Source organism: Pristiophorus japonicus, chromosome 9 (genome assembly GCF_044704955.1).
Source record: "Pristiophorus japonicus isolate sPriJap1 chromosome 9, sPriJap1.hap1, whole genome shotgun sequence".
In the NCBI taxonomy this organism is placed as follows: Eukaryota; Metazoa; Chordata; class Chondrichthyes; family Pristiophoridae; genus Pristiophorus; species Pristiophorus japonicus.
The window spans coordinates 7,379,606-7,394,261 of NC_091985.1; positions in this window are offsets into that span (position 1 = coordinate 7,379,606).

The following is a 14,656-nucleotide window of genomic DNA, read 5'->3' on the forward strand; positions in this document are numbered from 1 at the left end:
ATATAACATGTACACCAGTATTTGTACTTGTGTCTGTGTGTGTATGTGAGTCTGTATCTGTGAGTGCATGTGAGTCTTTGTGTCTGAGTGTGTGTGTATGAGTGTTTGTGTGTGTATGTGAGTCTGTGAGTGTGTGTGTACGTGAGTCTGTATCGAAGGCACCTCAAGTCGCTGGAGATGTATCACCAACGATGTCTCCGCAAGATCCTGCAAATCCCCTGGGAGGACAGACGCACCAACATCAGTGTCCTCGTCCAGGCTAACATCCCCAGCATTGAAACACTGACCACACTTGATCAGCTTCGCTGGGCAGGCCACATAGTTCACATGCCAGATACGAGACTCCCAAAGCAAATGCTTTAAGCGGAGCTCCTTCATGGTAAACAAGCCAAAGAAGGACAGCGGAAACGTTAAAAGGACACCCTCAAAGCCTCCCTGGTAAAGTGCGTCTTCTGACACCTGGGAGACCCTGGCCGAGGACCGCCCGATTTGGAGAAAGTACATCAGGGAGGGCGCTGAGTTCTTCGAGTCTCAACGCAAAGAGCATGAAGAGATCAAGTGCAGACAGCGGAAGGAGCACGCGGCAAACCAGCCCCACCCACCCCTTCCCTCGACTAATGTGTGTCCCACCTGTAACAGGGTCGGTGGCTCTCGTATTGGACTGTTCAGCCACCTGAGAACTCACTTTTAGAGTGGAAGCAAGTCTTCCTCGATTCTGAGGGACTGCCTATGATGTTGATGATGATGATGATGGTGAGTCTGTGAGTGTGTGTATGTGAGTCTGTGTGTGTTTGTGTGTGTGTGTCTGTGAATGTGTGTGTCTGTGAGTGTGTCTGTGAGTGTGTGTTTGTGTGTGTATGTGAGTGTGTGTGTGTCTGTGTGTTTGTGTCTGAGTGTGTCTGTGAGTGTGTGTCTGTGAATGTGTGTGTCTGTGAGTGTGTCTGTCTGTGAGTGTGTGTTTGTGTGTGTATGTGAGTCTGTGTGTGTCAGTGTGTGCGTTCCTCAGTGATTTCAACCTCCATTTCAATTCATTGTGCTCTCTCTCCTGAGCACTGCCCTCTTGTCCTCTCTTTAACTCACCCTCCATGTAAACTCCCCAACCCATATTCACAGCTAGCCCCTCAAGCTTGCCATCTCTCGTAGCGTCACTACTCCCATCGTGTCAATCGCAAATAAGGTCACCTCATCTCAGTGTTAAATGGGCGGTTCCTTATCCTGAGATTATGTCCCCTAGTTTTAGCTTCCCCTTATTATTCCTTATCTCCACCCAAACTGATTCAACATCTTGATCTTCTGAGCCAATATCGTTTCTCACTAACGCACTGATCTCATCCTTTATTAACAGAGCTCCCCCATGTCCTTTTCTTTTCTGTGTTTAATTAACTTGATTGAGTTTTTTGATGAGGTAACAGAGAGGGTTGATGAGGGCAATGCCGTTGACGTGGTGTACATGAATTTCCAAAAAGCGTTTCATAAAGTGCCACATAATAGGCTTGCCAGCAAAGTTGAAGCCCATGGAATAAAAAGGACAGTGGATGTGAAATTGGCTAAGTGACAGGAAACAGAGAGTAGTGATGAATGGTTTTCCAGACTGGAGGGAGATATACAGTGATGTTCCCCCGGGGTGCGTTCTAGGATCACGGCTTTTCTTGATTTTTATAAATGATTGGACGTGGGTGTACAGGGCACAATTTTAAAATTTGCTGACAACACTAAACTTGGCAGTATAGTGAAAAGTGAGGAGGAGAGTGATAGACTTCAGGAAGGCCCTCCATGGCCTCGTCCCTCCCTATCTGTGTAATCTCCTCCTCCAGCCCCACCCCCGCCCCGAGATATCTGCGCTCCTCTAATTCTGCCATCCCTGATTATAATCGCTCAACCATTGGTGGCTGTACCTTCAGTTGCCTTAGCCCTAAGTTCTGGAATTCCCTGCCTAAACCTCTCTCTCTTTACCTCCCTTTCCTCCATTAAGACGCTCCTTAAAACCTACCTCTTTGACCAAGCCGTTGGTCATCTGCCCTAATTTCCCCTTTTGTGGCTCAGTGTCAAATTTTTTGTAATTTAATACTCCTGTGAAGTGCCTTGGGACATTTTACTACATTAAAGGCGCTATATAAATATAAGTTATTGTTCTGTGTTCGTGTGTGTATGTGCCTGTGTGTGTCTTTGTGCGTGTATCTGTGTGTGTGTATGTGTTTGTTTGTTTGTGTTTGTGTATCTGTGTGTGTGTTTGTGTATCTGTGTGTATGTGTTTGTGTGTGTGTTTGTGTATCTGTGTGTATGTGTTTGTGTATCTGTGTGTGTGTTTGTGTGTGTGTTTGTGTGTGTGTTTGTGTATCTGAGTGTGTGTGTGTGTATGTTTGTGTGTGTGTTTGTGTATCTGTGTGTGTGTTTGTGTATCTGTGTGTGTCTGTGTGTATTTGTGTGTATCTGTGTATGTCTGTGTGTTTGTGTATCTGTGTGTGTGTTTGTGTATCTCTGTGTGTGTGTGTGTTTGTGTATCTGTGTGTGTGTGTGTGTTTGTGTATCTGTATGTGTGTGTTTGTGTGTGTGTTGTGTATCTGTGTGTGTTTGTGTATCTGTGTGTGTGTGTTTGTGTATCTGTGTGTGTGTTTGTGTATCTGTGTTTGTGTGTGTGTTTGTGTATCTGTGTGTGTGTTTGTGTATCTGTGTGTGTGTGTGTGTTTGTGTGTGTGTTTGCATGTATGTGTGAATCATAGAATCATTGAAATTTATGACACATAAGGAGGCCATTTAGCCCATATCTGCGCCAGTCGAAAAAGCTATCCAGCCTAATCCTATTTTCCAGCTCTTGGTCAATAGCCTTTTAGGTTAAAGCACTTCAAGTGCATAGCCAAGTACTTTTTAAAATGTGATGAGTGCTTCTGCCTCTACCACCCTTTCAGGCAGTGAGTTCCAGGCCCCCACTGCCCTCTGGGTGAAAAAGGTTCACCTCAAATCCCCTCTAAACCTCCTACCAATTACTTTAAATCTATGCCCGCTGGTTATTGACCTCTCTGCTAGGGAAATAGGTCCTTTCTATCCACTGTATCTAGGCCCTTCATAATTTTATACACCTCAATCAGTCTCCCCTCAGCCTCCTCTGTTCCAAAGAAAACAACCCCAGCCTATCCAATCTTTCCTCATTGCTAAGATTCTCCATTCCAGGCAACATCCTCGTAAATCTCCTCTGTACCCTCTCGAGTGCAATCACATCTTTCCTGTAATGTGGTGACCAGAACTGCATGCAGTACTCCAGCTGTGGCTTAATGTTTCATACAGTTCAAGCATAACCTCCCTGCTCTTATATTCAATTCCTCGACTATTAAAGGAAAGTATCCCGTATGCTTTCTTAACCACCTTATGTACCTGTCCTGCTACATGCAGCGATCTGTGGACCTGCACTCCAAGGTCCCTTTGTTCCTCTACACTTCTCAGTATGCTACCATTTAATATTGGGGCGAAGGAGTGGTGAGTGATCATGGAGCAACGTGATCGGGGCCCAGGAGAGGCGTGAGTTCGGGGCCCAGAAGAGTCGAAGACCCAGGGGGCAGCACGGGCCAGCCCACACTGCGATATGTGTGCGCACTAGGTCCGTGCAGCAGAGCTGGTGTCCAGTCATCCTGGTTAATCCTTGCCACTGGACCAAGACCTAGCTCTGTCAAGCCCGTGTGGTGCTGGTGTGCATCGGTTAAAAAAATCCACACACAGGCATCTTCCACCCTTCAGGATGTAGTTTAGGATCCGGAATATTAGGTACTTCATTGGAACACCTGTAAACTCATTCCTTTTTGGCGTGGAAGCCTAAGAAGAAGAAAGACCATTTAAAATGTATTCCCTTGCCTTGTTAGCCCTCCCCAAATGCATTAGCTGACACATCAGTCCACAATTTGAAGACTTTGCCAAACTGTCCATAAACAGCAGGACTGGTTTGACGAAAATGATGATGACATCGATGTGAAACACTCCCCGTGGTTAAAGTAGTCAAACTAAAAATGCAAATTTATGACAGCATTGGTAAACAGATCCAGATTGAGCCAAGGATGAGGTGTGGGTCCAGTTCTGCTGGATCATCTCTGGATTCCCTGCTTCCCCGAAAGACAACCGGCATCACCCATGCGTCCTCCAGCCTCACGCAGCTCCCTGCAGACAGACACTACAACACGGGGGAGCACTTCCAGCAGCGCGGTCCAGTCACAGGATCAACAGTCACTGAGTGAAGGTGCCGGAGACACGGTGTCCCATGGGTAACCATAGCACTCCACCCTGTGGGCCGGCAGCGATGCAGTATGCAGAGCCACCGTGTCTGACAGGCTGAGGGCTCACACACCAGCATTCCCCCACAAACAAGATCCAGCAGATTCCAATCGCAGGGCTACAATCCCGGCCGGCCCACACCTCAGCCTGCTGATCGCCCAGTGCATGCTCCCCAAACTGACCCTTCAACAGTCGTGGTTTGGCATTCCATGGCGCTGCTCATCTTGGCGGCTGAGTGAGAGAGGGTTCAAATCATAACTGCTGCTACAACTGTTCTGAATCAACACCCAGCCTGTGGGCAATGTGGGGCACCCAGCCTGTGGGCAATGTGACACCCAGCCTGTGGGTAATGTGACACCCAGCCTGTGGGCAATGTGACACCCAGCCTGTGGGCAATGTGGGGCACCCAGCCTGTGGGTAATGTGACACCCAGCCTGTGGGTAATGTGACACCCAGCCTGTGGGCAATGTGGGGCACCCAGCCTGTGGGTAATGTGATACCCAGCCTGTGGGTAATGTGGGGCACCCAGCCTGTGGGTAATGTGACACCCAGCCTGTGGGTAATGTGACACCCAGCCTGTGGGCAATGTGGGGCACCCAGCCTGTGGGTAATGTGACACCCAGCCTGTGGGCAATGTGGGGCACCCAGCCTGTGGGTAATGTGGGGCACCCAGCCTGTGGGCATTGTGACACCCAGCCTGTGGGCAATGTGGGGCACCCAGCCTGTGGGTAATGTGGGGCACCCAGCCTGTGGGTAATGTGGGGCACCCAGCCTGTGGGCAATGTGACACCCAGCCTGTGGGTAATGTGACACCCAGCCTGTGGGTAATGTGACACCCAGCCTGTGGGCAATGTGGGGCACCCAGCCTGTGGGTAATGTGGGGCACCCAGCCTGTGGGCAATGTGACACCCAGCCTGTGGGTAATGTGACACCCAGCCTGTGGGTAATGTGACACTCAGCCTGTGGGTAATGTGGGGCACCCAGCCTGTGGGTAATGTGACACCCAGCCTGTGGGTAATGTGACACCCAGCCTGTGGGTAATGTGACACCCAGCCTGTGGGTAATGTGGGGCACCCAGCCTGTGGGTAATGTGGGGCACCCAGCCTGTGGGTAATGTGACACCCAGCCTGTGGGTAATGTGACACCCAGCCTGTGGGTAATGTGGGGCACCCAGCCTGTGGGTAATGTGGGGCACCCAGCCTGTGGGTAATGTGACACCCAGCCTGTGGGTAATGTGACACCCAGCCTGTGGGTAATGTGACACCCAGCCTGTGGGTAATGAGACACCCAGCCTGTGGGTAATGTGGGGCACCCAACCTGTGGGCAATGTGGGGCACCCAACCTGTGGGCAATGTGGGGCACCCAGCCTGTGGGTAATGTGACACCCAGCCTGTGGGTAATGTGACACCCAGCCTGTGGGTAATGTGACACTCAGCCTGTGGGTAATGTGGGGCACCCAGCCTGTGGGTAATGTGACACCCAGCCTGTGGGTAATGTGACACCCAGCCTGTGGGCAATATGACACCCAGCCTGTGGGCAATGTGACACCCAGCCTGTGGGTAATGTGACACCCAGCCTGTGGGCAATGTGGGACACCCAGCCTGTGGGCAATGTGGGACACCCAGCCTGTGGGCAATGTGACACCCAGCCTGTGGGTAATGTGACACCCAGCCTGTGGGTAATGTGGGGCACCCAGTCTGTGGGTAATGTGACACCCAGCCTGTGGGTAATGTGACACCCAGCCTGTGGGCAATGTGGGACACCCAGCCTGTGGGCAATGTGACACCCAGCCTGTGGGTAATGTGGGGCACCCAGCCTGTGGGTAATGTGGGGCACCCAGCCTGTGGGCAATGTGACACCCAGCCTGTGGGTAATGTGGGGCACCCAGCCTGTGGGTAATGTGACACCCAGCCTGTGGGTAATGTGACACCCAGCCTGTGGGTAATGTGGGGCACCCAGCCTGTGGGCAATGTGACACCCAGCCTGTGGGTAATGTGACACCCAGCCTGTGGGTAATGTGACACCCAGCCTGTGGGTAATGTGGGGCACCCAGCCTGTGGGCAATGTGACACCCAGCCTGTGGGTAATGTGACACCCAGCCTGTGGGTAATGTGGGACACCCAGTCTGTGGGCAATGTGGGGCACCCAGCCTGTGGGCAATGTGACACCCAGCCTGTGGGTAATGTGACACCCAGCCTGTGGGTAATGTGACACCCAGCCTGTGGGTAATGTGGGGCACCCAGCCTGTGGGCAATGTGACACCCAGCCTGTGGGTAATGTGACACCCAGCCTGTGGGTAATGTGGGACACCCAGTCTGTGGGCAATGTGACACCCAGCTTGAGCCCAGCAATGTGCAGACACCCAGTCTGTGTGCAGCAGTGTGAAGGGTTACAGTTATGAGGAATTTTGGAGGGCATCTGTTACATAGATTTTTCAGAATACATTGAGGCGCAGAATAACCACGATCGGGAAATCCTAGTCATTGTATCTCTTGAATGAGGAATATGGAAATTAATGAAAATCCACGAATGAGTCACAGACTGGAATCTAATCATAGGTCTCAGCTGGTTTATATATAGAATATGCAATACCAATTGTCAAACCAGCAGGCCCCAAGAAACCTAATGGCCAGAAAGAAAACCCAGCAGACACCAGCACTGCGATCTCTACACAGACTAAAATGGTTATTCAATAGATACCTGGGAATGAGTTACAGGCTGGAATCTAATCGAGGGGTTCGGGGTTTATATATAGAATAATCGATACCTGGGAGTGAGTTACAGGCTGGAATCTAATCGAGGGTTTGAGGTGGTTTATATATAGAATAATGGATACCTGAGAGTGAGTTACAGGCTGGAATCCAATCGAGGGGTTCAGGTGGTTTATGTATCGAATAATGGATACCTGGGAGTGAGTTACAGGCTGGAATCTAATCGAGGGGTTCGGGGTTTATATATAGAATAATGGATACCTGGGAGTGAGTTACAGGCTGGAATCTAATCGAGGGGTTCAGGTGGTTTATATGTAGAATAATGGATACCTGGGAGTGAGTTATTGGCTGAAATCTAATCGAGGGCCTGAGGTGGTTTATATATAGAATAATGGATACCTGGGAGTGAGTTATTGGCTGAAATCTAATCGAGGGCCTGAGGTGGTTTATATATAGAATAATGGATACCTGGGAGTGAGTTACAGGCTGGAATCTAATCAAGGGCCTGAGGTGGTTTATATATAGAATAATGGATACCTGGGTGTGAGTTACAGGCTGGAATCTAATCGAGGGGTACAGGTGGTTTATATATAGAATAATGGATACCCGGGAGTGAGTTACAGGCTGGAATCTAATCGAGGGTTCAGGTGGTTTATATATAGAATAATGGATACCTGGGAGTGAGTTATTGGCTGAAATCTAATCGAGGGCCTGAGGTGGTTTATATATAGAATAATGGATACCTGGGAGTGAGTTACAGGCTGGAATCTAATCGAGGGCCTGAGGTGGTTTATATATAGAATAATGGATACCTGGGAGTGAGTTACAGGCTGGAATCTAATCGAGGGGTACAGGTGGTTTATATATAGAATAATGGATACCCGGGAGTGAGTTACAGGCTGGAATCTAATCGAGGGGTTCAGGTGGTTTATATATAGAATAATGGCTACCTGGGAGTGAGTTACAGGCTGGAATCTAATCGAAGGGTTGAGCTGGTTTATATATGGCTGCATTTATTTGTGCTAACTGAAAGAGGTGGTACTCAGTAAGATAATGGGACTAAAGGCAGATAAATCCCCTGGACCCTTTGGCTTGCATCCTGGGGTCTTAAGAGAAGTAGCAGCAGTGATAGTGGATGCATTGGGTGTAATTTACCAAAATTCCCTGGATTCTGGGGAGGTCCCAGCAGATTAGAAAACTGCAAATGTAACGCCCCTATTTAAAAAAAGGAGTCAGACAAAAAGCAGGAAACTATAGACCAGTTAGCCTAACATCTGTGGTTGGGAAAATGTTGGACTCCATTATTAAAGAAGCAGTAGCAGGACATTTGGAAAAGCATAATTCAGTCAGGCAGAGTCAGCATGGATTTATGAAGGGGAAGTCACATTTGACAAATTTGTTGGAATTCTTTGAGGATGTAATGAACAGGGTGGATAAAGGGGAACCAGTGGCTGTGGTGCATTTGGACTTCCAGAAGGCATTTGACAAGGTGCCACATAAAAGGTTACTGCACAAGGTAAAAGTTCACGGGGTTGGGGATAATATATTAGCATGGATAGAGGATTGGCTAACTAACAGAAAACTGAGAGTCGGGATAAATGGTTCATTCTCGGGTTGGCAATCAGTAACTAGTGGGGTGCCGCAGGGATCAGTGCTGGGACCCCAACTACTTATAATCTATAATAACTACTTGGATGAAGGGACAGAGTGTAACGTAGCCAAATTTGCTGATAATACAAAGATGGGAAGAAAAGCAATGTGTGAGGAGGACACAAAAAACCTGCAAAAGGACATAGATAGGCTAAGTGAGTGGGCAAAAATTTGGCAGATGGAGTATAATGTTGGAAAGTGTGAGATTATGCACTTTGGCAGAAAATAAATCAAAGAGCAAGTTATTATTTAAATGGAGAAAAATTTCAAAGTGCTGCAGTACAGCGGGATCAGAGGATTCTAGTGCATGAAACACAAAAGGATAGGATGCAGCTACAGCAAGTGATCAGGAAGGCCAATGGAATCTTGTCCTTTATTGCAAAGGGGATGGAGTATAAAAGGGAAGTCTTGCTACAGTTATACATACACCTGGAATACTGCATGCAGTTTTGGTTTCCATATTTAAGAAAGGATATACTTGCTTTGGAGGCAGTTCAGAGAAGGTTCACTTGGTTGATTCCAGAGATGAGGGGGTTAACTTATGAGGAAAGGTTGAGGAGGTTGGACCTTTACTCATTGGAATTCAGAAGAATGAGAGGTGATCTTATTGAAACGTATAAGATTATGAGGGGGCTTAACAAGGTGGAAGCAAAGAGGATGATGGGGGAGACTAGAACAAGGGGCATAATCTTAGAATAAGAGGATGCCCATTTAAAACTGAGATGAGGAGGAATTTCTTCTCTTAGAGGGTTGTAAATCTGTGGAATTCGCTGCCTCAGAGAGCTGTGGAAGCTGGGTCATTGAATAAATTTAAGATAGAGATAGGCAGTTTCTGAAATGATAAGGGGTTATGTGGAGTGGGCAGGGAAATGGAGATGAGTCCATGATCAGATCAGCCATGATCGTATTAAATGGCGGAGCAGGCTCGAGGGGCCGTATGGCCAAATCCTGTTCCTATTTCTTAAGTTCTTATGAAAGACAGCCATTTTTCTGATTGGCTCTCCATTTTCACATGACCTATTGCTGATATACATAAGAACATAAGAATGAGGAACAGGAGTAGGCCATCTAGCCCCTCGAGCCTGCTCCGCCACTCAGCAAGATCATGGCTGATCTGGCCGTGGACTCAGCTCCACTTACCTGCCCGCTGCCCATAACCCTTAATTCCCTTACTGGTTAAAAATCTATCAATCTGTGACTTGAATACATTCAATGAGCTAGCGTCAACTGCTTCCTTTGGCAGAGAATTCCACAGATTCACAACCCTCTGGGAGAAGAAATTCCTTCTCAACTCGGTTTTAAATTGGCTGCCCCCGTATTCTGAGGCTGTGCCCCCGAGTTCTAGTCTCCCCGACCAGTGGAAACAACCTCTCTGTCTCTATCTTGTCGATCCCTTTCATTATTTTAAATGTTTCTATAAGATCACCCCTCATCCTTCTGAACTCCAACCAGTAAAGACCCAGTCTACTCAATCTATCATCATAAGGTAACCCTCTCATCTCCAGTATTAGCCTAGTGAATCGTCTCTGTACCCCTTCCAAAGCTAGTATATCCTTCCTCAAGTAAGGTGACCAAAACTGCACGCAGTACTCCAGGTGCGGCCTCACCAATACCCTATACAGTTGCAGCAGGACCTCCCTGCTTTTGTACTCCATCCCACTCGCAATGAAGGCCAACATTCCATTCGCCTTCCTGATTACCTGCTGCACCTGCAAACTAACTTTTTGGGATTCATGCACAAGGACCGCCAGGTCCCTCTGCACCTCAGCATGTTGTAATTTCTCCCCATTCAAATAATATTCCCTTTTACTGTTTTTTTTTCCCAAGGTGGATGACCTCACATTTTCCAACATTGTATTCCATCTGCCAAACCTTAGCCCATTCGCTTAACCTATCCAAATCTCTTTGCAGCCTCTCTGTGTCCTCTACACAACCCGCTTTCCCACTAATCGTTGTGTCATCTGCAAATTTTGTTACACTACACTCTGTCCCCTCTTCCAGGTCATCTATGTATATTTTAAACAGTTGTGGTCCCAGCACTGATCCCTGTGGCACACCACTAACCACCGATTTCCAACCCAAAAAGGACCCATTTATCCCGACTCTCTGCTTTCTGTTAGCCAGCCAATTCTCGATCCATGCTAATACATTTCCTCTGACTCCGCGTATCTTTATCTTCTGCAGTAACCTTTTGTGTGGCACCTTAACGAATGCCTTTTGGAAATCTAAATACACCACATCCATCGGTACACCTCTATCCACCATGCTCGTTATATCCTCAAAGAATTCCAGTAAATTAGTTAAACATGATTTCCCCTTCATGAATTCATGCTGCGTCTGCTTGATTGCACTATTCCTATCTAGATGCCCCGCTATTTCTTCCTTAATGATAGCTTCAAGCATTTTCCCCACTACAGATGTTAAACTAACCGGCCTATAGTTACCTGCCTTTTGTCTGCCCCCTTTTTTAAACAGAGGCGTTACATTAACTGCTTTCCAATCCGCTGGTACCTCCCCAGAGTCCAGAGAATTTTGGTAAATTATAACGAATGCATCTGCTTTAACTTCCGCCATCTCTTTTAACACCCTGGGATGCATTTCATCAGGACCAGGGGACTTGTCTACCTTGAGTCCCATTAGCCTGTCCAGCACTACCCCCATAGTGATAGTGATTGTCTCAAGGTCCTCCCTTCCCACATTCCAGTGACCAGCAATTTTTGACATGGTTTTTGTGTCTTCTACTGTGAAGACTGAAGCAAAATAATTGTTTAAGGTCTCAGCCATTTCCACATTTCCCACTATTAAATCCCCCTTCTCATCTTCTAAGGGACCAGCATTTACTTTAGTCTCTCTTTTCCGTTTTCTATATCGGTAAAAACTTTTACTATCTGTTTTTATGTTTAGCGCAAGTTTACTTTCGTAATCTATCTTTCCTTTCTTTATTGCTTTCTTAGTCATTCTTTGCTGTCATTTAAAATTTTTCCAGTTTCCCACTAACCTTGGCCACCTTATATGCATTGGTTTTTAATTTGATACTCTCCTTTATTTCCTTGGTTATCCATGGCTGGTTATCCCTTCTCTTACCTCCCTTCTTTTTCACTGGAATATATTTTTGTTGAGTTCTATGAAAGAGCTCCTTAAAAGTCCTCCACTGTTCCTCAATTGTGCCACCGTTTAAGTCTGTGTTCCCAGTCTACTTTAACCAACTCTGCCCTCATCCCACTGTAGTCCCCTTTGTTTAAGCATAGTACGCTCGTTTGAGACACTACTTCCTCACCCTCAATCTGTATTACAAATTCAACCATACTGTGATCACTCATTCCGAGAGGATCTTTTTTACGAGGAGATCGTTTATTATTCCTGTCTCATTACACAGGACCAGATCTAAGATAGCTTGCTCCCTAGTAGGTTCTGTAACATGCTGTTCTAAGAAACAATCCCGTATGCATTCTATGAAGTCCTCCTCAAGGCTACCCCGTGCGATTTGATTTGACTAATCGATATGTAGGTTAAAATCCCCCATGACTATTGCCATTCCTTTTTTACATGTCTCCATTATTCCCTTGATTATTGTCCACCCCACCGTGAAGTTATTATTTGGGGGCCTATAAACTATGCCCACCAGTGACTTTTTCCCCTTACTGTCTCTAATCTCCACCCACAATGATTCAACATTTTGTTCATTAGATCCAATATCATCTCTCACAACTGCCCTGATATCATCCTTTATTAACAGAGCTACCCCACCTCATTTCCCTTCCTGTCTATCTTTTCGAATTGTCAGATACCCCTGTATGTTTAATTCCCAGTCTTGGCCACCCTACAACCACATTTCTGTAATGGCCACCAAATCATACCCATTTGTAATGATTTGTGCCATCAACTCATTTACTTTATTTCGAATGCTGCGTGCGTTTAGCTAGAGTGTTTTAATACTAGTTTTTAAACCATGATTTTTAGTTTTGACCCCTCCTGCAGTCCCTTTATATTCATACATATTGTCCCTTCCTATCACCTTGTGGTTTACACTTATCCCAGTGCTACTCTGCTCTGTTGCCTCCTGCCTTTTGCATTCTTTCTTGGGGTCCTGTTCATCTGAACTCTCACCCACTCTAACTAGCTCGGAGCCCTCTCCTGGGTTCCGAATACTCCCCGCATTGAGGCACCGAGCTTTCAGGCTTGCCTTTTTATTACACTTTGACACTTTAAAATTTTGCTGTACAGTGGCCCTTTTTGTTTTTTGCCTTGGGTTTCTCTGCCCTTCACTTTTACTCATCTCCTTTCTGTCTTTTGCTTCTGTCTCCCTTTTGTTTCTCGCTGTCTCCCTGCATTGGTTCCCATCCCCTTGCCATATTAGTTTAACTCCTCCCCAACAGCACGAGCAAACACTCCCCCGAGGACATTGGTTCCGGTCCTGCCTAGGTGCTGACCATCCGGTTTGTACTGGTCCCACCTCCCCCAGAACCGTTTCCAATGCCCCAGGAATTTGAATCCCTCCTTGCTGCACCACTGCTCAAGCCATGTATTCATCTGAGCTATCCTGCGATTCCTACTCTGACTAGCATGTGGCACTGGTAGCAATCCCGAGATTACTACTTTTGAGGTCCTACTTTTTAATTTAGCTCCTAGCTCCTTAAATTCATCTCGTAGGACCTCATCCCTTTTTGTTAACCAATATCGTTGGTCCCCTTGGAGGGTAAGCCACACTCAAAGTTCCTCTGGAATCTGTAACTGGAACAGCCCAAGTTCTGAGTGACTTTCCAATTTTTAATTCGATGTATTTTGACTTCAGAAGCCAGAGGATAGATCTCCCCAAAAGCCACTAAGTTCTAGCCGAAGTCAATTACCGCAGTGTAGGTGCATCCCACCACCAGCTGAAACATAGAAACATAGAAAATAGGTGCAGGAGTAGGCTATTCGGCCCTTCGAGCCTGCACAACCATCTGATAAGGTCATGGCTGATCATTCCCTCAGTACCCCTTTCCTGCTTTCTCTCCATAGCCCTTGATCCCATTAACCGTAAGGGCCATATTTAACTCCCTCTTGAATATATCCAATGAACTGGCATCAACAACTCTCTGCGGCAGGGAATTCCACAGGTTAACAACTCTCTGAGTGAAGAAGTTTCTCCTCATCTCAGTCCTAAATGGCCTACCCCTTATCCTAAGATTGTGTCCCCTGGTTCTGGACTTCCCCAACATCGGGAACAATCTACCCGCATCTAACCTGTCCCATCCCGTCAGAATCTTGTAAGTTTCTATGAGATCCCCTCTCATCCTTCTAAACTCCAATGTATAAAGGCCCAGTTGATCCAGTCTCTCCTCATATGTCAGTCCAGCCATCCTGGGAATCAGTCTGGTGAACCTTTGCTGCACTCCCTCAATAGGAAGAACGTCCTTCCTCAGATTAGGAGACCAAAATTGAACACAATATTTCAGGTGAGGCCTCACCAAGGTCCTGTACAACTGCAGTAAGGCCTCCCAGCTCCTATACTCAAATCCCCTAGCTATGAATGCCAACATACCATTTGCCTTCTTTACCGCCTGCTGCACCTATCTGCCAACTTTCAATGTGCCATGACACCCAGGTCTCGTTGCACCTCCTCTTTTGCTAATCTGCCACCATTCAGATAATATTCTGTCTTTGTGAATAACCTCACATTTATCCACATTATAATGCATCTGCCATATATTTGCCCACTCACCTAACCTGTCCAAGTCACCCTGCAGCCTCTTAGCGTCCCCCTCACAGCTCACACTGCCACCCAGTTTAGTGTCATCTGCCAATTGGAGATATTACACTCAATTCCTTCATCCAAATCATTGATGTATATTTTCCCAGCACTGAACCCTGTGGCACTCCACTAGTCACTGCCTGCCATTCTGAAAAGGACCCATTTATCCCGACTCTCTGCTTCCTGTCTGCCAACCAGTTCTCTATCCACGTCAGTATATTACCCCCAATACCGTGTGCTTTGAGTTTGCACACCAATTTCTTGTGTGGGACCTTGTCAAAAGCCTTTTGAAAGTCCAAATACA